Here is a 27699-nt window from a genome sequence, read left to right as displayed (position 1 = left end):
TGAAGACCTTAAAAGAGCGTACTGCAGGGATACTGCTACATCGATGTTCATAGCAGCACAATTCACAATTGCTAGACTGTGGAACCAACCCAGATGCCCTTCAATAGATGAATGGATAAAATAAATGTGGCATTTATACACCATGGTGTATTACGCAGCACTAAAAAATGACAAAATCATAGAATTTGCAGGGAAATGGATGGCACTAGAGCAGATCATGCTTAGTGAAGCTAGCCAATCCCTAAAAAACAAATACCAAATGTCTTCTTTGATATAATGAGAGCAACTAAGAACAGAGCAGGGAGGAAGAGCAGGAAGAAAAGATTAACATTAAACAGATACATGAGGTGGGATGGAAAGGGAGAGAAAGGGAAATTGCATGGTAATGGAGGGAGACCCTCATTGTTATACAAAATTACATATAAGAGGTTGTGAGGGGAATGGGAAAATAAACAAGGAGAGAAATGAATTACAGTGGATGGGGTAGTGAGAGAAGATGGGAGGGGAGGGAGGGGGGACAGTAGAGGATAGGAAAGGTAGCAGAATACAACAGTTACTAATAGGGCATTATGTAAAAATGTGGATGTGTAACCGATGTGATTCTGCAATCTGTATTTGGGGTAAAATTGGGAGTTCATAACCAACTTGAATCTATTGTATGAAATATGATATGTCAATAGCTTTATAATGTTTTGAACAACCAATAAAAAAATAAATTAAAAAAAAATCAAAAAAAAACATTTTTAACAGACTTTAATTTTTTACAGCACTGTTGGATTAATAGTAAAATCGAGTGGAAGTACAGAGTTCCTATTTATCTCCTGACCCCACATACACACAGCGTCCCCCACTGTTAACATCCCACACCAGATTAGGGATTTGTTATAATCAATGAGCCTACTTTGATACATCATTATCAGAAAAAGTCCATCGTACAATACCAAAAGTGAATCCTAATAACATTGGGTGATAATGATGTATCAAGATAGGTCATTGCCAAACCCAAGGACATCTAGATTTTCTGTTATCTTGGGGGAGTTTTATAGATTTGCATTTATAGCTATGATTTGTTTTAATTTTTGTGAAGAGTATAAAGTCTGTGTCTAGATTCACGTTTTTGAAGATGGATTTAACTCAGGAACAACCAAATAAAGAGGTACAGCCAGCAAGGTATGGGGGCTGGAGGTGACACAAAGCTCTCTCCCCCTCAGAGCATGCCACCCTCATAGCACCTCAATGTGCTCACAAACCCAAAAGATCCATTCTATATATTTTAAACTTTGTTTGTATTATCCATCTTTCCTCCTTCTACCCCAATGGAATGAAAGCTTCAAGAGAGTGGGGGACTTTTGCCTATTTGCTCAATATATCTGTGGGCCTGAGACATTTCAAAATAAATAAATACTAGATGAATCAACTTTTAAATTATGGAAACAGCAACAGGACATAATAAATAGGCCAGGCCCAAAGCAGCAATGCAAAACTGCTATCATTTCTTCAACCATAATTAGGGTCAACTATTACTGGAGAAAAGAAGTACCGATCAAGACTCTAAGGTAAAAATGAGGAAAAGAAGTCACAAGGAAAAACAAAAGAGGAAAATATACTATAATCAAGAAACAAGACATACATTGCATGTTGTTTTATTCTCAATGACATTATAAAGTGTAAATATATATATTTTTTAAATTCAGACAGTAACTTTGGTTATAGATGTTAGGTAGCCTTTTCAACGTGCCATACTTAGTAGGAATTTAAGTTTAGTAGTAACAATTTAATTCCAGACCTGATAGATTATAAAAGCCAAAAAAAAGCAGAAATGAAAAAGAAAAGAAATAAGATTAGCTCCTTTCAGCAGGAGAGAGAAAATATCTGATTCCAGAAAGAAAAAATCAAGATATGAGAAAATATTTTATGCCAATGAAGTAAAGGAAGAGCCAAGGGAAAGACTTTGACAAATACAGCATAAGAGGTAGTCAAGGAAAAGCATTAAAAAAAAAAGGATTCAAGGTAAAAGAGGTAGAAAACTATTTGTAAGTGAGGGACTCAAATTGGGCGAAACTGAACCTCCCTATGCATAGATTAAACATCCCTGAAATGAAAACACACACAACAGCCAAGCAACTTCAGCTCTTGGAAGAACAACACAATTCTTTAGGAATTAAAGGTGAGCATTCTAGAAAAAGAAGAAGGGAAGTGAATTGACATACTAATATGTGTTCTGGAAACCCTTGGAGATAAGATGCAAATAGGTGACACGTAGACTATTCATGAAAATGCCTATAAAATAGCTTATGCAAATAGAAGGCTCATTCTCCACCCCCATAAAGCCTTTGGGTATTAGCACAGGGAGGCAATGACTAACCCCAGCAATTGGAATCTCTTTTGGTTCCCTGAAGTCCTCGTGGTTTTGTTTCTGACTGACTCAGTGTGGACAGAGCAGAGTTTGGAGTAATACAGAAGATCTGTTTTTAATCCCATCTATCACTAATTCATGTGCCCTTAAGCAAGTCCCAAAATATCCCTCAAAATCTGATTTTTCACCCACAAAGCATCCTTCTTACTGGGTTCTACTGGAACTAAATGAAGTGATTATGTGCTCAATGAATAGTAACTGCTACTATTGGCCTTATGCTAGAATTCCAAGGAGAGAAACTTATGCTCAAGATGTGCAGACTTGTGAAATTAAGACAGGAGACATACAGATGGTGTATGCCTAGTCATTGAGAACATCCAGTGTCCCTCCCAGAAAGTAGAATGAGTTCTGGCTAGACCTGGAAGCTCCTATAAAACTGAAAGTGTAAATGGTATCTAATTGGGAAACTGGGCTATCCCTCTCCCTCCCACACATCACATCAACCTGTCCTAATAATAGCCTCAGCACCCTAATTGCAAACCAAAACCTCTTAGAAAACTCTGCCTTCTCCATAAAGCTCTATTGAACTGCATTTAGGGTTGCAAATATATATTTCTACTAACTTTGCAACATAACAGTTCACTGACATTTACAGTCTGAACTTTCTCATTTTCTCTTGGTTTTCAGGGAAGCAATCTTCAGGAACATGCTGTTTTGTTAAAATTCTTGGCAGTGAGGTGATATGTTCTGATCTCTCTCCACTTTTTGGATTTTCTACTTACTTAGTCTACTCACAGCCCTGTGGGAGTTCAGTGAATAAATCCTCTCCTCCTCATCACCCATTTAAAAAATCTCTGGTGCTAAGGTGTTTGGGATGAAACATTAACTCTTTCAATCCCCTTTCAGCACTAGGGGATTCTCTGGGGGACCTAAGACATTAAAGACAATTAGAAAAAAAAATTGTTGTGCTACTTTCTGCTTATTTTGAAAGGCAAAGTTTTCTTATAAGTACCTCTTTTAAAAGAAGTCAACTTCACTTTTGATTGCCACTACCATAATTCCATCTTGTGTTTGTGACTGGTACACAACATTGAGAATTTTAGGATTTTTGAAATCTCTATTCTCAAAAATAATCTACAGACAACTTGCCAATTAATCTTCTTAACATGTAATTATTTTTATCTATCTCCTCTCTGTCCATGGAGTCCCATGACTGATAAATTATGTCAAGGTTTGATTCTAATTTACCTTTGTTAGAACAACTCACAGTAACACCCTGAACGCCCTAAACCATTACATGGAGTGACCTGGAAGTGATAGGACACGGGATGCAAGCAGAGAACATATTTATTCTTTGTACCACTCCACCATTAAATATGCTACCAATGGTTTTTTTCTCTACTCTTGTGTGAAATCTCAAGCAAGTCCCATAGCTAACTTAGTTATGCATGGATGATAATTGGCCCTCTAGTTTCCTTCAGTCCCAACAACAGTTTTATTTTAATAATGAAAAGTCTCCCATGCATGCTGATCATCTTCCATCCAACCCCTTTGTTCAACTAAAAGACTCTCTTTCCCTTCATGTCAGTTGGGCTTGCAGCTCAGACAACTGCAGTGAACCAAGAGCTATATGGACATCTTCTGTTCTCTCTTTTAGCTCCACTGGAAAAGTATCCTAGAGCTCCGACTCCACTGAGATTGACTGAGGAGGCAAGGGGTTCATGGAAAAGAACTCAGGGCTGTGAGTACTCACTTTGAAAGCAACTGAGGAAGGTGGGTTGGTTCTTTCTCTTGCAGAGACTCTGCTGGCTTGGGAGAGAAGGTTTCAATGAGTGCCTGATGGCCAAATATGAGCAATGCTCCTGCTTCACCTCCTACTTAAGACTCTAGCCCTCAGCCTCTGTGATGATTCAGGCTGTTCATACTACTTTGCCAGTCTACCATGGTCTTTGACTCCTCCAGGCAACTTCTAGACAGGATCCTTAGAAAACAACCCTTGGCCAACTCACTCACCCACATAACCCAAGAAATTTTAATAGATGATTCACTTAAGAATAGCACCAGTCCAGAAGGCAAAGTGCTTTATTTGTGCTCTGCTTCTTCATACTGAAACTCCAGGAAATGCATCAAGGAAACCACATGGCCCTCTTAAAGTTAAAAGTTAAAGTCAGAGGCATCTAGCTTACCTAAGATGAAAAAGATTTTTCCCTTTTCTCTCGACAAATGGAGGTGATAAATGGAAAGCTCAAAGACAATTACAATGGAGAAAATTCCTCATTCAACTATTTTGTTTCTCTTTCAAGTTCAGATCCTTCTCTTTGATAGCTGGTCCCTGGCAGAACTGCTTTCACAGTTTCTTTGTACATTCTGCATTTGACCATGACAACTCAATGTAGAATACTGGTGACTTGTCCACTAGTGTAATGCTCCAGGTCTTTTGGGTCTCAACCAAAAAGGAGACCAAAAAGTGTCATTGGAATATCTTACATACTAGGCTATTCACAGGTAGCCCAGTGCTTTTTGTATTTTCCTTTCTCCTTACCTTATTTTTTGATGTCTGAAAACCTTAAAACTATTCTACATCTTGGAATAAACTCTCCACACCCACAAGTTGAAGAGAGTTCTTCTTTAAAATTATATCTTTGCTATGGTATTCATACTTTCCCTTATAGTCTAATGATTTCTAGAAGTCTAATGATTTAAGCTGTTTTACTCTTTCAGGGATGATAAGCTTCTCTAAGGGTTTTTTTCTCAGCCAGGCATGGTGGTACATGCCTATAATCCCAGTGACTCAGGAGGCTGAGGCAGGAGTATCACAAATTCAAGGCCAGCCTCAGCAACTTAGTGAGACCCTGTCTCAAAAAGTAAAAAGGACTAGGGATGTAGCTCAGTGGTAGAGCATCCCTCGGTTCTATCCTAGTAGTGCAAAATTTTCTTACATTTATTTTTGTAAACCCTCAGCTTACCAAGCCATGAGCTCATTTTTTTTTTCCTTTTAGTTTCTAAAATATTCTATTTCCACAGGACTTCCACACAACCTAATAATGCCATTGCTAGGATTATGCCCAAGAAAAATGAAAATTTTTGCCTGCCCAGAGAATACATGAATGTTCATAGCAACATTATTCATGGTAGCCAAAACCCCAAATGTTCATTAATATGTGACTGGATAAACAAAAGATATAATATCTATGCAATGGAATGCTATCCAGCAATAACAATAAACAAAGCACCAATACATGCTATAATATGAATGTCACAATAATATTAGTGAGAAAGAAACTAGACACCAAAGATGATATATTGTATGATTCCATTTATATTAAATGTCCAGAAATACTGCATTTATAGAAAAGAAATTAGCAGTTATCTGGCCTAGGGGTGGGGACTAACTTTAAGTTGGCGTGTGGGACCTTACAGATATGAGGGAATGCTCTAAGACTGAATTTTAACACAACATAATAGATTTTGGAAAAAATCATTGAATTGTACACTTTGAATGAGTGAATTTTATGATATGTAAATTATACCTCACTAAAGTTTTTCTACCAAAAAAAAAAAAAATAACCTGCTTGCTCAGTGGAATTTGGGGTATTTTTCTTAGATGTCAGCTTCTTATAGGTGTTAATGCTGCTCAAGCCTCGATCAGTTCAAAATAAGACTGAACAGGGCCTCTGGGCCTGTGCCTTGCTCACAGAGTCATAAACAAACATATTGCTTCCATATCAAAAGCCAGGATTCTTGAAATTTCATGTGAGGTCAGATCACAGTTAGATTGAGTGCCGCTGCAATGCACCAATGGTTTTCTGGCAGAGAAAAGAGCCGATGGCCTCCCCAAGTGTCTAGTTTAATAATAAAAAGTGACTTGGGCACTGAGCATTAAAATTTCCTCATAACCTGAAAATCTTGTCATTGTGGGATTTTAAACCTTAAATTGGATCATCGTCGCAAAGTAATTTAGAAATCAATCAGCTCCATGAGCAGAAAATGAAAAATGTGGGATCAATGTTTCCTCTAGATATTTAAAATAAAATCATACTTTTAAAATGATCTATATTTCAGCCACTGGTAAATATATATTTCATGTAAGAGAATAGATACAGTGCATTCATCACTAGAGATGAGATTTGAAAGTTTCATGCAAAGTTTAAAGCGTGTTGCTTTTTGAAGAATAAATGTAACATTTCTAATTCTTTTAATGTGTCATAGTTTAAAATATTTTGATGATTTCCAATGTTAGGCAACTATCTATAGAAATCTATCAAGATAAATTTGAATGATCTGTGATTTGGTCTCCAAAGAACTAAGTATCCATGTATGAGCTTAGATTACAAGGGTAGTGATTTGTACTTCAAAATTCCCAGGTCTTAAATCATTTGTGCAGCAACAACAAACAAACATAATAAAATTATTAATATTCAGAAGAATATATGAAAACACATCATTGGTTTTTTATTATAACAACTCTAAACACTGTCTACTGAGTAATAATTATATGCTTGGCACAAAAGTAAAATGAATCAAAATCCTCAAACATTCACAGCTATTTCATTTCATGGTCAGTTATGCAAAGGTCATGGTAGCTGGTAGATTTAGTGTTTTGCACCTCCAGAAGGCATCAGGATTTACACCTCAGGCTCAGTCTATTTCGGAAAAGAGGAATACACAGCAGGAATGTCTAACAGGAAGTGGATCCTCCTATTTAACTAGGCTGAGCACAAGGGAACAAGGGCCAGAATCCAATCCACCTAGGCATTAGCACACTCATCCAAGAATTTATTCATCAAATGCCTACTGTGTGCCAGGTCCTAAAATAAGCATGCTGTTCCACAGTCACTGCCCTCATAAATCTTACATTGTAGTGGAGGGAACATACTAATAAATAAAAATAACTACAAGTTATGAAAATGCTGTAAAGGAAACAGACCATTAACTGAGATTAATGAGGGCAGTGGAAGCTCATTCTGCATAATGTAATAGGGCACCATTGGAAGAGTGGCAGATAGGGTAAATCTGTGATGGAAGGGATGATAAGAAGCCTCCAGACAGAGAATCTGAGACAAGAAGCAGCTTGGGGTGTTCCAAGAACTTCAACTAAAACTTTCTAGAGAAAATAGTGAGTGGTAAGATGGTATAGGCAAAATAGATGGGCGGGGGGGAGAGAAAGAGAGACAGACAGATAGACAGACACAGATCTTAAAGAGCTTCGTGAGAAATTTGAATTGTAGTAAGCCAATGATTAATATAACATGATATATATTTTGAGAACATTCTTCTTCTAATTCTAGAATGAATTGATATGATCAAGCATGGCAGAAGGAAAATCAGTTAGGAAAATGCAGCAAAAATATTACAATGGACCAAAGAAAATGACATTAAAGAAAATAGACAAAGGTGAACAGAATATAGATAGAAAAAATGGAGAGATGGAAGGAGAGGAAGGGAGAATGGGAGGGAGAGAGAGTATAAATATATGTAGATACATATTTAGAGTTAGGAATGGCAGAATTCTCTGTTAAATTGGATGCTATAGAGGAAGGAAAGTAAACAGTAGCACAGTGTGTTCTACTCAGATTGCCTTGGATCCTTTCTAAGCATTTTCTATGCACCTGTCCTTCCTGTTTGCTAAATTTCTGCTTCCAACAGCCAATACCTACTATTTCTTTGGAGGACAGCCCTCAAGCCGTTGGAATCCACTTGGCTTGCAAGCATAGAACGCTCAGAGCCTGGAAGTTCACATGCCCTCAGGAAAGTCTGGAGAGTATAGAAGTAAGAAATCTCCAACTCACTATGCAGAGTCAAGACAATGTAGTGACTTAAACTATAGTCCTGAGTTTCCTTGAGAGATCAGAGTGAATCTACATTCTATGGAAAACTGCCTAAGACATATTGTGCTGGATATCCTCTCCTACCTATCCTGTTTCCCCAACTTCCTTACCAGTTTGCCCCTGGGACCTCTCTTTAATAAGTCACACACAGGGAATCCTGTCATGGGATCTGCTCCCAGGAACCTAACTCAAGAAAAGGAGTCATAAACTCATGGGTTTATGTCTTGAGCAACTTCAAAGATGGATACTGGGTGATAAGAGAAGGGTTGGTAATTGATATTAATGTGCTACAGGTGATCAGTCACTGTCAGGCAAAATCTCTTGCTCCAACCTTCTTTTCATTGCCCTCTTATATCTTCAATTCCCTTGTTTCTCTCTCCTTGATCCAGTTTACCTGATAAAACTCAAATCCTAAATATATCCTACTCTGTTGATTCCATACCTGTAGCTATAGATGGTAGCTGAAGAAAATCCCATGAGTGTACCAACTGGTCTCACTCAAAGCTGAAGAGCATTTAGCTCAAGCAGTTCCTTCCCAAAGCCAAGAAATGATACTATGGGTTCGTGTTCTACTACTTAACCCAACTTCTTAGAAGACCATATCACATCTTCTGTCTTCTCAAATCTCTAGCATTTATTTACCCACATAGGATAGAGATGACTTTGCTTCCTATTTCACTGAAAAAGCCCAAGCAGTCAGTCAGAAGAGTACTTTCTCATGGCCCTATCTCACGGTCTTTGCTCCCATTCCTCCACCTCAAACTCTGTCCAGGCATCTCCAGGTGTCCCTTCCTCACTTCTTTGTCTCTAATACCACTATATCTATGATATCTTCTCTAATTACTTTAAACTAACCCCATGAGATCTTTTCCAATTGCCCTAAACTGCAATCATCCCATTATGCAGATTTATTTTGATTCAGCTCCTATCACCTTTAGGCACATATGTGTGTATGTATATATATTTTTATTTACTTTTGTATTTGCTAATTTTCCTTATCTTGCCTCTCTGACCCCCACAAATTGAACTTTTTCACCCACTGCTTTGTTTTCAGCACCTAGAAAAGTGCCTGGCACAAAACCAATTTTCAGTTTTTATTGGCTTAATTATTAAATGAATATAAAGACATTTTGAGACACCCTACTTTGCAACCAATTAATCAAGTCAATGTGCAATATATTTCTTTAGTAACTGGATACTCTTATTATTCAAGTGTATTTATGATTACTATTGCAATTATTTTTGAGTATTTTATCAGTATCCAAGTTTGATAAACAATACTTGGACACTTAATATTTAAAAATATTTATATATATATATATATATATATATATATATATATATATACACACACACACATATAAACAAATCATCAATTATCAATTTAATAAACCATCAGATATTGGCTCACAAAATCAATAATAGTTTTTCTATTGACATATAATACATTTCTATTGGAATTGTGTCAATAATCCAGGTTTTTCTATTGACAATGTTTTAGTAGTGCTGGGGCTCAAACCCAGGGTTCCATGAATGCTAAGCAAGTATTCTACTACTGAGCTACATGACAGCCCAGACTTTCATCTTTATAACTAAGACAATAATGCAACATAGATGTAATTGTCAGATGTAAAAGTAATCAAAGATCATTTCTTAGGATGCAGGAAATTTTCAGTTAGGGATATAACTAACTTTTCCATTTACTCACAAATTGACATTTCCTCATCTTTAATCATTTTACACCATGAATTGTGTTCCACTGGCCCAACTCACATTCTTTGAGCATAAAGATTTTTCACATTGCCTCTGTATTTCTTTAACAGTTACACTGGGCAGGAGTTTGACACATAGACTCACAAATTGACATATTGAAGGGAACTAAAATCCAATAGAAGATTTGTAAAATCTTCTCATCCAATTCAATAAGCATTATATGCTTCCTAGCATGTGCAAAGTACTTTCACAGGATTGTAAAGCTCATGGTGATAACAATTAATGAAGTCTCTGGCATGAGAGCACTTATAGCCTAGAAGGGCTAAATTATGACACTGGCTGCAATATGTAATTGGATCTGTGGCTTGGATGCTGGAAATAGATAACCCAGATAACATCCAAAATGTTTGGTGTGATTTCTTTTTCTATTCTATTTCTTTTTAATGTCAGTAAATGATATAAGATACCTATAAAACAGAAAATTTCAAAAGGTTGGCATTTTCATCTTCTATATAAAGGAATTAATTTTTTAAATTTCCTGGGATACAGTGTTTAGAATATATTAGGCAGGCATTCAATAATTACTTATTTTATGAATGGATAATTGAAAGCGGTGGAACATTTGGGATCATAACTCCAAATCTGGAAGTTATTTTAACGTTAAGGATAATCAATGAATAGGTAGCTTTATTAAGTTCTAGGTTCTAGATTTCAGAATTAATAGAAAAGATGGGCTGGGAGTGAAACACAAGATAATTATTTCTTAGAGAAGGATGAGTTCCACTGTTACTAGATCAGTCACAGAAGCCCTGGAGAGAGTCCTTCCTACCACTTCCAGATTACCAGGAGATACCTCTGAGGAGGCCAGCCAGGCTCCCTTCTCTCTGAAAGGTTGCCAGGCATAACCCTTCCTGAGCTGCTGCCTTCTGACAACATCACTGCTGCCTCTGTAACAAACACATGCTTACACAGAAAAAGGAAAGGGGTTTCAGAACACGAGTGCAAGAATTATGTGCATGAAACAGCCCATCTTCCCAGCTAACCCTTGCTTGTCATTGTTCTCAATGAAGACCGACTAAGACTGAAGTAAGCTTAGAGTAACAACAAAGGTAGAATACAATTATTACCCTTAATGCATTTAAGAACATATAAATTCAAAACTTAACTATTACTTCATTTTAAGCAAATGATAAAGAGAAGTAGATTAGAAAGTGGAATTACCAATTTTTTTTTAAAGTACAATCAGTTAAAAATTCCACCCACGGTTTTCATACTATAGTTCTCAAATTTGTGTAAGACATTTATCACTAAACCTTTACATTTAATGAATACTGTTATATAGATAAAATTAATTTCATACATCAAGGATGCAATAATGAAGAGCTACGTTTCAAACATGACTTTGAATTTACCTAAAATAAATCCATTATTTTATCCTCCAATTACTACATAATTGACTTTTTAGCCATGGTATAATTGATATCCTCATGAAAGACTTTCCATTAACCGATTTTGGAAATAAAGCTATTGTAATACTTCTATACAGAACTTTATTTCTCAGTTAAGTGCCTTTTCAACTGCAAAATGCCTTTGCTTTCAGAACACCTCTGTTTCATGAACTGTGACAAAGTGAAAGGTTTTTATGTGAACGTCCTCTTGGTTAACCTTTGTCTGATACTGGCTTCAGTGATTATCCCACTGAAAAGTTAAATCAAATGTTTACATTTGAGAAGTCAATTTTCCTCCACAGATTGGAAGGGAGAGTGGGAGGAATTTATATCTGGGACATGAAGGGTTAGAGTAGAGTTTGCTGAGAATACTCTAGAATATTATCAATAGAAATAGGAAATTGCTTTTCAACATTACTTCTGAGACATCCTGCAGATTCCTGAATCATCAGGAACAAAAACTAAGTGGGAGTGGGATTCAATTGTGATTATGATTCTAGTTATCACTGCCAGTTAGACACAATAAATGCTTTCACATTTATTTTATATAATTAAAAACTGAGTTTACTTTCAGATGTTGAAAAAGGTAGCTTATAGCTCACACAGTCTAGTCTTGATGAATCTTGATCAAGTTCTTAGGGCAGCATAGGCTTAACAAATTTTTGGTGAATACTCAAAGAGATCACTGTTCTAAAGAAAGGCAGGGATGGATGGAGGTTTTTTTTTTTTTTAAAAAAAAGGACTTGTAGGCTACAATAGTGGCATTTGGTTTTAAAATGAGGGTAATTTCTTAAGAGTAACTAGACTAGACAGCAGAGGATGGTGAACTTTGTATCTACAGCACAAAGCGGGCCCTGCTTGACTTGGGTGTCACTAGGAGAGAGATGCTTGGTTGCTTTCTAAGTTCCCATTGTAAAGACAGATACCTGGCCCTCCAGTTCCAAGCAAGAGCTCAACATGAAAAGGAAAACAACTTCAGCTCTCATATTAAATTTGAGTTATGGTACTATAGAGAAGCTGATATTTCCAGGAAGAGTTATAACAGCAGCAAAAAAGGGCCATTTGCTTCCAACTTTGAAAGAGTGACTGCCCACCAGGGTCTTGGTATGGCCCACCTACCTGGAGCTCTCAGCTTTTTACACAAAATAGCAGCTTCTTACCATTCTGTGTCACTTAACAAAAAAAGTACAGTCTTGAAGAGCTTTCTTGGTGTAACATTAGCAGTTAATCAGATAATTGCTAAACCTCTTGCCAATAGCCTGCAGCCATTCGCTGTTCTGAATAATAAGTGGATTATTAATTTCTTCATCCTGGCCCTGAGCCCCAGCTCTGGCTCCCTGCACTGCTTCTTGAATCCCCGCTGTGTCAGCAGCCCCACTCAGATGCTTGGGCTTTCCATCCTTCACATAAACCAAGATGCAAATTGTTACCTGTAGACCCCACAGGTAAATAATCCCTTTCAATATTTAGAATGCAGAGATTGTGGACTCTTTTCTTTCTTTCTCTCTTTCAGAAGTCTTTTTTCAATTATTTCTGGGCTATCAAAATCAGACCACCGTGGAAGAGAGTGGCTGATGATGCTCATTTCTATGAAAATCATGGTTGTTTGGTACAAAACAGACAACACACTGCTTATAGCATCTGTGTGGCAGGAAGCTTGATTCCTTATTCCACCCATGCATCTCTTTTTTTTTAATTTGTTCTTTTTAGATATACACGACAGTAGGGTGTATTTTGACACATCATACATACATGGAGTATAACTTATTCTAATTAGGATCTCAGTCCTGTGGTTGTACATGATGTCTCCCTATGAAGTTTTAAGTTGCCATGTATTAACTATAAGCATTGCAATAAATGCTTCAAGAACAGAAAAAATACCATATAGAACTGAAGATATTTCTACTTTATACAGAAAAGAGATCCCTACATAAAACATTAGCAAGAATGATATAAATGCAACAAAGGAGGATAAATTTGGAGAGGTGAGTTATGACCATACTAAAGGACTATAAAAGCCAATTTAATAACTAATAAATTCAGAAGGTATATGTGGAATTGTGGGGTGGCAAGTTGGGGGCAGGGTAAATTCATGAAATATTTCACAGGAAGAATCAGTAAGGTATGGGGATGTGGGAGAAGAAAAATAAAAAATTATAAGGTATCCTCAAAATTTTTCAACATGACTCCTAAAAAATTAAGTCCTGAACTGTGCTCTCTAAAAATTTATTTGGATTGGATTAAGAATGATCAAGTTATACAAAAGACGGGTAGAGGAATGGAGACAGACCCTTATATAAAAAATGATAAGTGGTACTCAATTAATCTGCAGATATTTAGAGCTATGGGATAGTTTTAAACCATTTAAGTTTTCTTTCTCATATTGCAACTGAGGATATAAACTCAAAAGAGGGAAAATGGCTTCTGTAGAGACATACATTCAAGAACTACTGTGGCTAGACTCTAGAACAGCTTCTGACTTATTCAGGATCCACTGCAGCCATGGTTCTGTTTTGCAGTTTGACTGTCCATGTTGGCGACAACCAAGGCCTCTGCAGCAAAAATCATTGCTCTGGCTTCCTTGACCCTTATCCTAACAGACTGGCATCCAACCTTCTGCGCTCCCTGCCTCCAGCTTTAACCCACTTCACCAGGTTGCTGGGGTGATCTTTATGAATGTTAATCTGCCCATTAACATGCACCTGACCTCTGCATTCCCTTTTGTAAAGCCCTTGGGCAGGGAGAATCAAGTCCAAATGGCCTGACAAACTCTAGTCTTCATGATCACATCCCTGCCCAGCACTTTACTTGACTGCACTTATACCTCCCGCCTTCACACCACTCCTCTCGTCTGATCCAACCAGTTTAACACGCAGAACAGTCTGTGAGGCATGCTTTCACAGACACTGTTCCTTCTGCCTGGACCACCTTTCACAATTGGAAAACAAACAGATGCAGGCAAATGTAACAGGTGCCCTGAGAAAGTACCATACAGAATACAGCTGGGCACAGCAAAGGGAGTGGCTTTCTCCATTTGTCATGCTTAGGAAAGGCTGCACATAGTGTTTGGGAGTCTTAATGATGAGTAGGTATTTGACAGACAGATATAACAGGTCTACGATTTATAGTAGCTTTTGCTCTCAATGGCAGAGTAGTTATGACAGAAAATATATGGCCCACAAAGTCAAATGTTTACTCTTCCGTCTCTTTACAGAAAAAGCTTACCAATTCTTTCTGGACTGTAAGTTCCTTGAGGTTTTCAGAGAAAATTTACTTTCTCTACTGTTATTCTTAGTACTTAGTATCAAATAGGTATTCAGAAAACATTAATTGAATAAATAAAAATGGAAATACATTGCATAATTTCTAGGTAAAAAGGCAAGGAAGTAAAAAGAAAAAATTAAGAGGAATTATATTTTAAAAGATTTAAATCAAATATATATATATATAATATATATAAAATACATATATATATATATATATAAATGATATGTTAGGTTGGTGCTCTTGATTTCTATGGAACTCTCCTATCTTCTTGTCCTGGCTCTGAGTTACTGAGATTTTGCTTATTAAAATCCTAAGTGTTAGGATTGTAGTTTAACAGAAGCACTCAAGTGCAGTAGTGCCATGAAGATGATACAGAAAGTCCCTAAAGATGGCAAACTTTCTGCATCCATTTTCATAGTCAGCAATCCCAACACTAAATAAGAAGAGTCAAAAGGATCGAAGACCTCAGGAGAAGCCACCCACGTCATGGATGACACATTCTGCCTACATACCTGATCATTTATCTGAATGTCCTTAATCCAATGGTGCATCCTGTAAAGCCTGGAGCATGAATTTATCAAAAGAAAATTGGTTCTGAAATATAAAATTCAATACATCAAAGTTCACCAGGCAGACCAGAGAGAGACAGAGAGTAGATTTAATATTGCATTTGGCCATCGTAGCCCCAATCCATCTACCATTATTTACCCAAAGACCTTCAAAGTAGCTGAAGTAATGAGCAAAACTTTATTCCCCTGATGAATTGGTCAGGGCCACCCTTAATATTAGAGTTTTCAAAATGAGAAATGATTATATTTGGTCCTCTAAGAATCTTGTCACCAAACGGGCAACATCTATGAGGAAGACAGAACTGGATAGACTTTCAACTTGAGCCCAGCCATTCAGTCAACAAAATGTATTGAGGTAGAGGTGTAAGTTAGGCATTCCAGTTTAGAAAAGAAACTGCAACTAATAGTCTTTACTTTTAGAACCCACATGGGAAGTGGAGAAAGCAGATGAAGAATTCAGGGAAAGTCATGCAGCTTAAGAATGAGTGTGAAACACAAATGGAAGTGAGTGGAAAAGAACTATTATCAGAACGTTCTCTGTGAAGGAAGTGGAGCTTAATGGATCCTTTGAAAATGGCATGAGTTGGCAGAGAAGAATGCATGAAGGCAGCTACAAATTGATAAGCCAGGTCTGAAATTTGTGGCAGGGAGTAATGAGAGATGAAAGTGGTGAGGCTTGGGCAGAAAATTAATTGCTAGCAGGCCTTGAAGCATGGGCTAAGAAGCAAACTTCATAATAAGGATGCCTTGCAGTTAGAGCAATGTTACTTTGCAAATAATGTTCACACGCATCATTTCTTCACAGTAATCTTCTTTCTAGATTGAAATCCTCCATTTCCCTGTTTCAGCTCATTCTCCACACTTCACCCACCTAACCTTCAAATATTTGCTAAATGTCACTTCTGGAAAAGCTTGTCCTGACTCTCAGATGAGATCAGATCCCTAATCTTCCCATAATTTATTTTTAGAATGCTCTGTAAACCTCCCAAGGAAGGCATTCCAGGGCCTGAGTCCCCCTCCTGTCTTTCCCTACACCATGCTTATGAATTCTCCCTCCATCTCGTGATCCAAGTTACCACTGTGGCCAACATCCATGTTCCAATCAGCAGGAGAGAAGAAAGGAGCAAAACCAAACCATGATACTGAGTTTTTCTTTTTTATAAAGATGCCTCCAACAGACTGAATATTTATATCCCATCCCCCAAAAAGTTCAGATCCCAAAATGATGTTTTAGGAGATGGGGCCTTTAGAGAAAGTCCCCATGAATGAGATAAGTGCCTTGTAAAGAGACCCCAGAATTCTTTTGTCCCTCTTACATGTTGATGCTATGCAAAAAGACAGTATCACTAATGATCCAGAAAACAGGCCCACACCAGACACTGAATCTGCCTGTGCCTTAATCTTCGACTTACCAGCCTCCCGAACAATGAGACATAAATTTCTATTGTTTATAAGCCATCAGCTTATGATCTTTTGTTCTAGCAGCTGAACAGAATAAGACAATGCCCAGGTTACTTTTGCTTCCCATTAAACTTGAAAACACAACAATAATTTGATGATGCATCCTCCACCACAATTCCACACTTAAACTCACTACTAAACCAGCTCTAATATTTTATGATTTGTTTCCTTGCAGACATCCAAAATAGGGAGGTGAACCCACTATTTCTTCCTTCTACAGCACCAAAGGGTTGTGTGGGAGAGATGTGGCTAGAATGAATAAAACCTTTGATGATTACAGACTCAAGTTCAGCCTAGTCATTTCCAATCACCAGGCATACATACTTGGAAAAGTTTTGTAACTCTCTAAGCTTCAGTTTTCTTGCTTTCTCATCTGTAAAATGAGGTTCATCCATAGTACAAATTCCATGATAGTTTTGCAGGGTGGGAGGTGAAAACAAAATGAAATTCATAAACCATTCAGAACAAATTGTAGATATTATTTCTTCCAGCATTTTTTAGGACAATTATACTTAGTGTCAATAGTGTTTCTATAGAAGTTAATTGAGAAATATTCTAAAAGGTTTGCAAAAGGCTCATAACTCATAATGAATCTATACAAACCATTTAAAAGTGTAAGGAATAATATTTAGTATCATATAAATCAGGAAGTAATATGACTTACTTAGACCCATTTCATCATTATGAAATGTAAAATATCTCATTTCTATATATATATTTGTGGACTTTCTACCAAGTTATAACAGCCTTTTTTCCTTCACTAATTTGCCTGTGGAAGAGTGTTGACTTTTCAAACTTAGACAACAGTATTTTTTCTTGTCAAGATATTACAAGATCACAATGATGAGCTCTGTGAGTTAAAGAAGTCCCTCCATATTTATAATGAATTTAGAATCTCAAGATCCAAGAACAATTATTTCTTCTTAATTTACTCATTTTCTTGTTATCAACCAAAAATGGGCCAGTATTAATGACCCCTTATTTTTTTTTAAATCCTCATATATTCAACAGATAGCTTAGAAAATCAAGAGACTAAATTATACTCTGCAAGCTAAGGGAGTATCTATTATCCTAGTGAATGCAGTCTAAGAAAATTTTGAGATGTTATTGGATGCCAAATGAAATAAAAGAACAGAGCTACAAGATAATAGCTGTCAGAAGGGGCGAGATGGCAGAGAGTGTCTTTCACAACTCCTGTGGCAGTGTACCGAAACAGAAAAGTACTAAGGGAAGATAGTACGAGAAGATTAAATATGATCTTGCACAGTGATATCCCCAGAGATCTTAGGCTTTTTATTCTTCCAGACCTAAAAATTGTCAGGATTTTGAGTAAATCACAAAAGCAATTGTCATTGAGAACATTCGCAGCTGCTCCAACAACTATTTTAAGGCAAGGGAAGCTGGCAGGCAGAGTCTTGCAGTACCGAGTCAGTGAAATGAATAAGGATGGAGAATATAAAGCACTGTTAAAGAGTAAGAGCTGCGACATTTGAGGCAATTCGGCTTCTGTGTTTACATTTATATAGAAGGCTGTTTATTGGATTGTCGTAATATATGTTTTTACCATTTTAATGCACAGTGGTGTTGCTCTTGCGGATACCAGGAAGAAAATGATAGACTAGTTTCCAAGACAGACTCCAGGTTTAAATCCCTCATAATTTCTCAAATAGCTCAGAGTTGAAATTCTTGTAGAGGAGACTTCAGAATGACTAATGACCCCCTAAGCCAAAATAAATAAATAAATAAATAAGAATTTTAAAATGATGACACTATAGAAGCAATTGAGAGGGAAGTACTGAGATTCTGTTCTGAGTTTTGCCTCCCATTACTGTTTGGAGACTATCTTTATAAAACCTAGGAGAATGAAATCAGTCTCCTGGTCGATGTGATGGACACCACTCACAGTCATAAACATTTGGCAGAACAGAAGTTAGTAATTTCGCTATAACATTAATTCACATATCCAGATGGGATTCCACACCGTGGGATTCCTTCAGAGGCAAACGTATCTCTAAATATTACAAGCAAGATGTTTAGCTGTCTCTCCATGTTTACTAACCTTTCGTGGCTTTCATTTCTAACATAAATTCCTATTAGAATTGGTAGTTCAGTTTTGGCTTATTTTAGGTTAGGAATGGAGAAACCTTTTTTAGAAAACATTCTTCAAGGACATTCATGCTATCACTGCCTTCACAACAAGGAGGAAAATATGGTTAATGAAAAGCATGAGGACCCAATCAGCATTTTAATAGTTTCAAAGCAAGGTCAAAATATGATATAATCCAATGGCAGTATATCTTATCTCCTGCTTTGCTCATTTAAGAAGTATTTACTGAATAACCAGTAAATACTCCAGCTACTGAAGAGAGATCATTGAATGAGAAAATTCTGGTTTTTCTCACAAAGTCACATAGAGTCTATTAGTAGAAACAACAATGTAAAAATTGCATAAGAGATTGCGTGTTTTTCTTTTTTCTTTTTAGAAGCTTTTTAATATTTATATATATTTTACAATTTTATTAGTATTGACATATGTATATACCAATGAAAACAATACCACACTCAAGATAGTGAACATATCTACAACCCTTAAAGGTTTCCTCCTGCCTATCTGCAAGTCTCCCCCCACCCATCCTCCCTCCCTGCATGCCTCTTCTCCAGGCATAGAGTTGTTCTCTGTCTGATAGTTTGTGTTTCTAAAAAGTCTTATATACATGAAATCATGCAGTATGTGTTCTTATTTGTATGGCTTCTTCACAGTTGTTTTAAGAACCATCCATGCTGTGTGTATCAACATTGTGTTCTTTTTATTGTAGAGTGATATTCCATTGTATGAATACACCACAATTTGTTTTTCTATTTACCTGCAAGGGATATTGGGTTGCTTTCCATTTGGCATTCTTACAACTAAAGTTTCTATAAAGAATCTTAGGTGTTACATGGTAAGGAGACACAAGAAAAAATGGAGTTCAGACAGGAGGGAATATCAGGTGTTGGCACTTGGGAAGAAGCTTAATACACTGCTGCAACCTCAGACTCCATCACAGGACCTGGCACATGGCATCACTCAGTAAATACTAGTGGAGAGAAGGAAAGAAGGGAAAGGGAAGCATGAAGAGAGGGCTGGAGGAAGAGAGAGCATTAATAAATAATGGACAAATCAATGAAAGCTGAGATACACTAAATGAATATTTTCATCTTAATTATTCATTTTGGCTGGGAGCACAGGCAAAATCTGACAGATACTATAAATACTTGCATAATGCTGAAAAAAATTATGTTTTCTGTGCTGGAAATAGGAAAAACCTCTGGGAAGAAGACCTCCTTGGTAGAATAACACTTTGTTCACATTCAATTGACACTTTTCTCTCTTCATCTTAGGATAAATAAAATAATAGAATCTTATTAGAGAATGAGTGACAAACTATCAAGCACTAGTGTATCCTCAGATCCTGGCACAGTGCCTGTTGACATTCAACAGCTGTCAAGGTCAAGATGCTCTGCAGGTAATCAAGGGTTCATTCTCAGTATTCCAGGAGAAGTTGCTTAAAGGTCACTGCTCTTCCCATTTCCTAATGCAAACATACTCCATGACAGAGCTTCCCTGTACTTCTCACATTTCTCACATTTGTTCAGGATATTCTCTCCATCTGGAAATCCCTTTTAACTTTCCTCACACATCCTCACTAGAATAATGCCCACCTTTCAAAACCCAATTGAAAAGCTTCTTTCTCTGTAAAGGAATCCATAATCTGATTGATTGACAGGAGATCCCTTTCTCTATAAGCCCATACTATTTAATTATTTCTTCTTGTTGTTTCGTTCTTGTCCCATTAAGGTTTGTAGCACTATTAGTCATGTACCTGTTCTATCTTTTTTACTTAATTAATATTTTTAATAGAAGGAATCTGTCTTCTCATATCTGTATTCCTTTAGTGACTTTAAAAATGGTTTATAAACATCAGGGGCTTAACAAATGTTTGTTAATTAAATTAATTCATAAATTAGATAATGTAAATTTTTTAGTGTTTTCATTATGTGAGTGGTGGAAAGGAAGATGCCTCTGCATATTTCTCGCCCATTCTTCCTACTCTAAGGGGAGAAAGTCCTACCCACATTACAAATACTTTGTGGCAAAACTATGGGTTAAAAAAAAAAAGCTATGTGTAAATTCTATTAAAATAGAAATGCAGTTTTGATATAACAAGGCATAACTCACCAACTCTTTGGTTATAATTTGTAAGTATTAACCAATTCCCTAGGAGGATCCTAAAAGAGTAAACTTAAGTCAGGGAAGTTTAGATATGATAGGATGCAAGGTAGAAGAGTCCAAGTATCACTATATAGACAAACAATAGCGATCTCTAAGAGAGAACAACAACAACAAAAAAAAATAGATTCTAGATTTGGAATGTTATGGGATAGCAAGAAAAATAATGAAATCAAAAGGAAGAAAAATAATTATTGTTAAAGTATTACAGCCAAGGTTATAGTTCTGCCTAAGGTCAATCTAAATTAAGCAAAAAAATCTAAACTCAATTTATAGTCTTGCATCTTTGATGCAGAGGAAAATGCTCCAAAGAAAGCAAGGAGAAAAGCAAGATGAATTACAAAAATCATGACATCAAACCACAAAACATAAAAGCAACAACAAATGGAGGAAGTAAAATATCTAGGATCAGAGATCCCTCAGAAATGAGCTGCAGGTCTGAAGCTGCCTTTTCTTTGGTAGCATTTGCGAATTCTGGGTATGGCCTAGAGGTTCAGAATGCAGATCTTCCCCTGGCCAGCAACCACTGCAGGGAGACAGAAAAACCAGCAGAGATTTGGTGGTTGAATGGTCTAGAATGTCAAGATTGAAGATTTGAACACCTCAAACATTCTTAACACATTTATCAAATTATGAAGCTTTAAGTAACTTGAGGCTAAAGAGTTAAGTTGTAAATCTTTGAAAAGCAGACTAGAAATTTCCCTGGTGGGGCATCAGTTTTGAGGAGACAAAGATCCACCAAGTTTTAAATCAACAGATGTGAAATTAAAGACAACCAGAGGTGAAATGAATCTTGTAAAACCCCAACCCAGCTTCAACATAGCTCAGTTGCTGATTGCATTAAGTGATCAGTGCCTCCCTCTATCCTTCCTTGCCTAGCAAAACACAGCCTAAATCATCCCTGGTAGTAGAAAGTTAGGTTATCTGAAGCCTTTGAAGATTCTTTGCAAGCATCCAAGATACAATCAGAAAGTACCGGGCATGTGAAAAGAGGGTCATGTGAAAAATAATAGAGCAGAGAAATAAAAACAAACAAGGAAGAAACAGACCCACAGACAACCCAGATAGAGAAGTCATCAGGAAAGGACTTTAAAAAAATTATGATTAATTTGCTCTAGAAATTGTCAGAACAGTGAGTGGAATTAATAAAAGGACAAAGATTTCAAAAGAGAATTACAAATTTTTAAATATTCAAATGGACTTTCTTGAACTGAAAATATAATCCATGAAATTAAAAATTGAAAGAATGGAACAGCATACCTTGTCAAATAAAGACAAGAAGTATACACTAAAAGGTTAATAGAAAATATGTTACTGAAGCTGAGAGGCAAAAAGAATGAAAAAAAATCATAAATGGTATCATGGGAGTACAAGGAGGAGAGGAGAGTTAGAATATAGGAATAAAGTAATATATGAACAGATCGTGATCAAATGTTCTAACACTGATCAAAGACCCTAACCTATCGATTCAAGAAACTTAACAGAGACTAAGTAGATTTTTTAAAATGCATCTAGTCACATCATAGTTAAACTGTTAAACACAGAATCAGATTTTAAACACAAGAAAAGGAAAAAACAAAACAGAAACCTTTGTGCTCTTCAAAGCAGAAACAATAAGTCTGCAAACTAACTTCTCAAAAGAAAAGATGTAAGCCAAAAGGGAAATCAACATATCTATAATACTGAAAGAAAATTACTGCCAACCTGAATCACTGTGCCCAGCAAAATAATCTTTCAAAATTGATGTTAACACAAATACATTATCAAAGAAACAAAAACGGAGAGAATTCATCACTAGTGTACTTGAAACACAGAAATACTAAAAGGAGTTTCTCGGGTAGAAAAAAATGATCCCAACTAGAAACATGGAAATGAAAAGCAATTAACAGAATGGGAAATTTAAATATGTACATCAATATAAATTAGTATTCAACATATAAAATAATATTAGTATTAATTTAATTTAAAATATAAGCAAGATTAAAGTGCATTTAAAAATTAGAAGGATCAATGGAATTAGAGGATTTTAGGGTTCCAGTATTATCATGGAATTGAAAAAGTAATAAGATATATTATGCTGTAATAAATCAAGAATTCTTTCAGTAATCTCTAGGGTAACCACTTTAAATCCAACTATATTGGTAATTACATTAAACAAAAATAAATTACATACTAAAAAGAAAACCAAGATTATCATACGGGATCTTTTAAATATTATGCTTAAAAGAGATCCCGCATGAATATGAAGACAGAGAAAAGTTGAAAGTATGAAAAAATAGGTCATGAAAATATTAACTAAAATAAAGGTAATATAGGTACACCAATATTTGACAAAGTATATCTGAAGGCAAGAAGCATTACTAGAGTTTTGTTTTTTTGTTTTTTTTTAGGACAAAATGAGTCAAACACAAGGAAAATCACAGTCTAAATCAGTATTTACAGCATTTCAAAATATATGCTTAAACTTGTCAAAACCTTTAAAAAATAAACAAATCCAAATATAATAGTAGTCTTTAAAACATTATCTCCATAGGTAATAAGCAAGCAAAAATCCATAAAATGAAAGGAGAGTCAGATTTTGATAAAAGAACCCTAAAAAGTAGAATTTGTCACTAGAAGGATTGCACATCATGTGTGGAGCTATAGTGTTTTCCTCATTATCATATATGTTCTGGTATTTATACAGATACCTTTCTGGCTAACTTATTCTGGGAAAGTCATTCAAAATGAACCCATCCTATCTTCTTCACAAGAGCCTTGGACATGTTTAAGCAGAACTATTCTCCCCTAATGGCACCTCCATCACCAGGTTTTCCCATCATTACTTGTTAACATAGTTGCGCATTTCTTTTCCATTATGTTCAATCACCTCTGCTTGTCAACATCTTTCATAAAGCGATTTTTCCACAATGCAACCCAATACTCCGTCAGTCTCCAACTAGCACTGAATAAAGCAAGATTTGTGGCCCTCCCTCTGTGCACTAGAGCAGTGAGAAAATGTTTGTATCCTCAGAGGTTTAAGCATATCACCGACTGAGAGTGTGCTGTAGAGGAAATTCTCTAATATCTTGAATTTAGTGTCATGAGGTTATACTTCCTCTACTCTGTAAATACTCTATGCTACATAAATTGTATGTCTTTAGACCAAAGAACAGAACTAGACTAATCTCAGTTATTTTTTAATAATATTTTTTAATATTATTTTTTAATAGGTTCAAGAGCAGCCAATTCACATTTGGAAAAGCTCCCCACATATATCATCTCTGTCTATATAGGAAAAATAATGTAGAATACTATTAGTCACTATCTGTTTGCTAGAAATCATCCTCTTTAGGAGAAAATGAGGGAGAGAACACAGTGTTTGTATTCCTTTTTTCTTTTTGGTCAGATATCAACTCTGCCTAGTTTTACCTGTCTAGACACAGTTAGAAAAAGAAATATAATCGAAACAAATGAACCTGTCAATAGAATGCTTCTTCTTCAACCAGCTGGTGTAGAGCAAGGCACAAGTACCATATTACCCCCTTATTTTGCCTTAGCTGAGAGCAATTCAGGTTTTCCAACTTTGTATTGAATTCTTTATATTGCTTTTGCTTTGTGTCATTTTGTGTCACATCACATTTTTCAACTTTACCAATAAAATGTTGAGGAAAACCATAGACCTCTGCAAATGAGATCCATTAGTTGTACCATTTTATTAATAGCATTTAACTTTGGTTGTTAAACTATTAACATATAATAAAAAAGCTGCAATATTGCATTAGCAGGATAAATGCATTTCAGTGAATAATAATAAACCATTCACAATTTACAAGGAGCTCAATTTAGCTCAAATTATATTGTTAACAATATGCCTGGTTTACTCACATGAAATTTAAAAACCCACTCTCAAGGATTAACATAAAACACCTTATGTGTTTATGTACACTATAACTCATAGATAGAAGGGCAATAGAAATTGCCAAAATTAACACTTAAGCCAGTCTTTTCAGAACAGCTATCACTGTGTCAGCCTCATGAAATGCATGCTCAAGTCTTTTCTCTTACCTGTATGTTTCCATTTGTATTTGGGTTGTATTTATAGTGGTGAAGTAAAATATGTCAGATTGACACTGTTTAGAGATAAATAGTGATTCATAAGCTCAATGGTCCACTCATAAAATTAACAGTTTAATTGTATCATTATAAGTAACTGAAGCAATATTCTCAGAATGGAAGGAACTCTAATGAAACCCTGTACTCAGTACAGAAATCCTTTCTACAGCACTCCTAGGTAACAATCATAAGAAATGCTGACACTGCTGAGTTCTCACTATTCATTGCTTTACAACCAGGAGCTTCCATGAGGATTTATGAGGTGAGTGCCGAGGCACAGAGCTATAAGTTCTCCAGGAGCTCTCAGATAGCAAGTGGTGGCAGAGACAGAGCCAGAAGAGCATCCAGACACTGTAGTGGCAGACTCTGTGTGCATGGCCATGACACTTGACAACCTTTCAGGACCTGTGGTGAGGCAGCCTCTTCGCAAGCAGTTCAGAAGACGGAACTTTCATTTCTCTCTAGGCCACCCATGATGTTTTTGGACATTTCCAGTTCAGAAAGTGTTTCCTCATGCTGAATCTGTAGAACTGATATTTATACCTCTTGGCTTTGGATCAATCCTTTGGAGTAGCTCAGAATAAATCATAAGCCTCTATCCATGACATATCCTCAAGTATATGAAAAGAGCAACTACATTTCCTCCACACCTTTAGTTTTTTCTAACTAAACATTTTCCAGTTCTTTCAACTTTTTTCCTTATGACAAATTCCTCAGCCTGATCTCGTATTCTGATTGCTCTCTCAACTCCAAGTGTTTGTTAACAACCATTTGAAGTTGTGACACCCACCAAAACCAGAGAACAATATTTCAGATATGAGCTGACTATTAAACATGGTACTAGGAATTTACCCTATCATGTCTTTATCTCTATTGGACCAGAGAACCTGAGCATTTCTGATGGAACATTACTTTTTCTGGCTTTGTAAGCAACCAGCAAGTCCATGAAATTCATACTATAATGAGGATGCAGATGTGTTCATTATGGCCTGCTTTCATTAAATGACATAATGAAGATAAAATGTGGGGCTCAGATTCCAGGCTAGACCTCTAAGACAGTGTTTACTGGTAAGCCACTTCCCTAATGAGTGAGGCTTGCCAGTTGCTTAGTCTTCCCAGGAATGTCACTTTAGATCAAGGGCCACAGAAGTTCAGGCCCAATCCTGCATGCATGACAACAGAAAACTGTAATGGAGAAAACAGTGACTACCAAGCCATATTACTGCCTCAACCTGACCTGAAATTGATAAAATTCTCTAGATTATTGAGTCAGTTCTTTCCAAGACAGTGCTTAATTTTTTTTATTTTAACATAAGTTATGGATCACATTTTTATATTCAGCAATTGTATCTTTTCATTTCTTTGTGAGCTCTGAATCTTTGCTTGATCACCCAGACTAATGTCCTGGGTGGTCCCTCTGAGAGCTGGCTTATCCACAGATTTGCTAAGCCTGCTACTGTAATCATTTTCAAGACTTCATAAGAGAGGGGAAAGCATAACCAATCTCACACCCCCAGCAATACTACTAAAGCAGTGACTAGGCTCAGCAAACTTACCAGAACATGGAATAGCATAGTAAGGGAAATGAGAGAGCATCAGTACAGGATCTGTAGACTGCATGGAGAGTGAGCATGCCATTATTAGGCTACTCAGACACTATCACCCCAGATAACAAATTCTCCATATTTGGCACGAGATTTAAAAAAGAAAAAAGTAACCCAAGAAGAATATACAAGTAGAGATATTCTAGTGAAAGGTATATCAGGCTCCTGACTAATGATAATAATAATATTCCACATCATGAAGTGCTTACTCTGGCCCAATTTCTTCATGTGAACTACTTTTTTCTATCCACCACCACCTCTATGAAGCAGATATCATTATTATTATTATGTCCATTTTATAAAAGAGGAATTAAGCTACTTGTCCAGGATCCCATAGAAAGAGCAATCTCAGGAATCATATCTTGCAGCTCAACAGCTTTTGCTCTACAATGTTCTTGCAGAATACCATTCCACCCTTGAAAATGTATAAGGCAAGTCCCTAAATTTTTAATTAATATTTATTGCAGCCATAGTTTTTCTATAATTTTAACTTAAATTTTAACCAATACATTAAAAACATAAAATTATAGATATTAATGTGGTACCATGTGATGTTTCATATATTTATACACTGTATAATATTTAAATGAAGTTAAACATCTCTACCTCCTCAAATATTAATCATTTCTTTATGGCAAAAATATTCAAAATCCTTCTTCCAGCATTTTGAGATTAAGCAGTTCATTATTGTCATCAATACTCATTCCACCATGTAATAGCACCCCAGAATTTTGGTCTCCTACCTAACTATAATTTAGCACCTATTGATCAACCTCTCCCCATTTCTCCCTTCCTCCAACTCTCCTCAGCCTCTCACAACCACCATTAACTCTTGCCTTCTCAGAGATCACCATTTTAGATTCCACATATGAGTGAGATCATGCAGTACTTGTCTTTCTGCACCCAGTTTATTTTACCTAACATAACAATCTCCAGTTCCATCCATAGTTCAAAATATCTAGAGCATTTTCTTTAACTCTATGACCTCGTAAATCCATTACCATCTTGAATCTCAGAATATTTCTTCTGTCAGAAGCTTAATACCCTGTGATTTCCTCTATTGAAGTCCAACCTTGTGTGTTTGTCAA

Source organism: Marmota marmota, unplaced genomic scaffold (genome assembly GCF_001458135.2).
Source record: "Marmota marmota marmota unplaced genomic scaffold, marMar, whole genome shotgun sequence".
NCBI lineage: Eukaryota > Metazoa > Chordata > Mammalia > Rodentia > Sciuridae > Marmota > Marmota marmota.
This window is presented reverse-complemented; position numbering follows the sequence as displayed.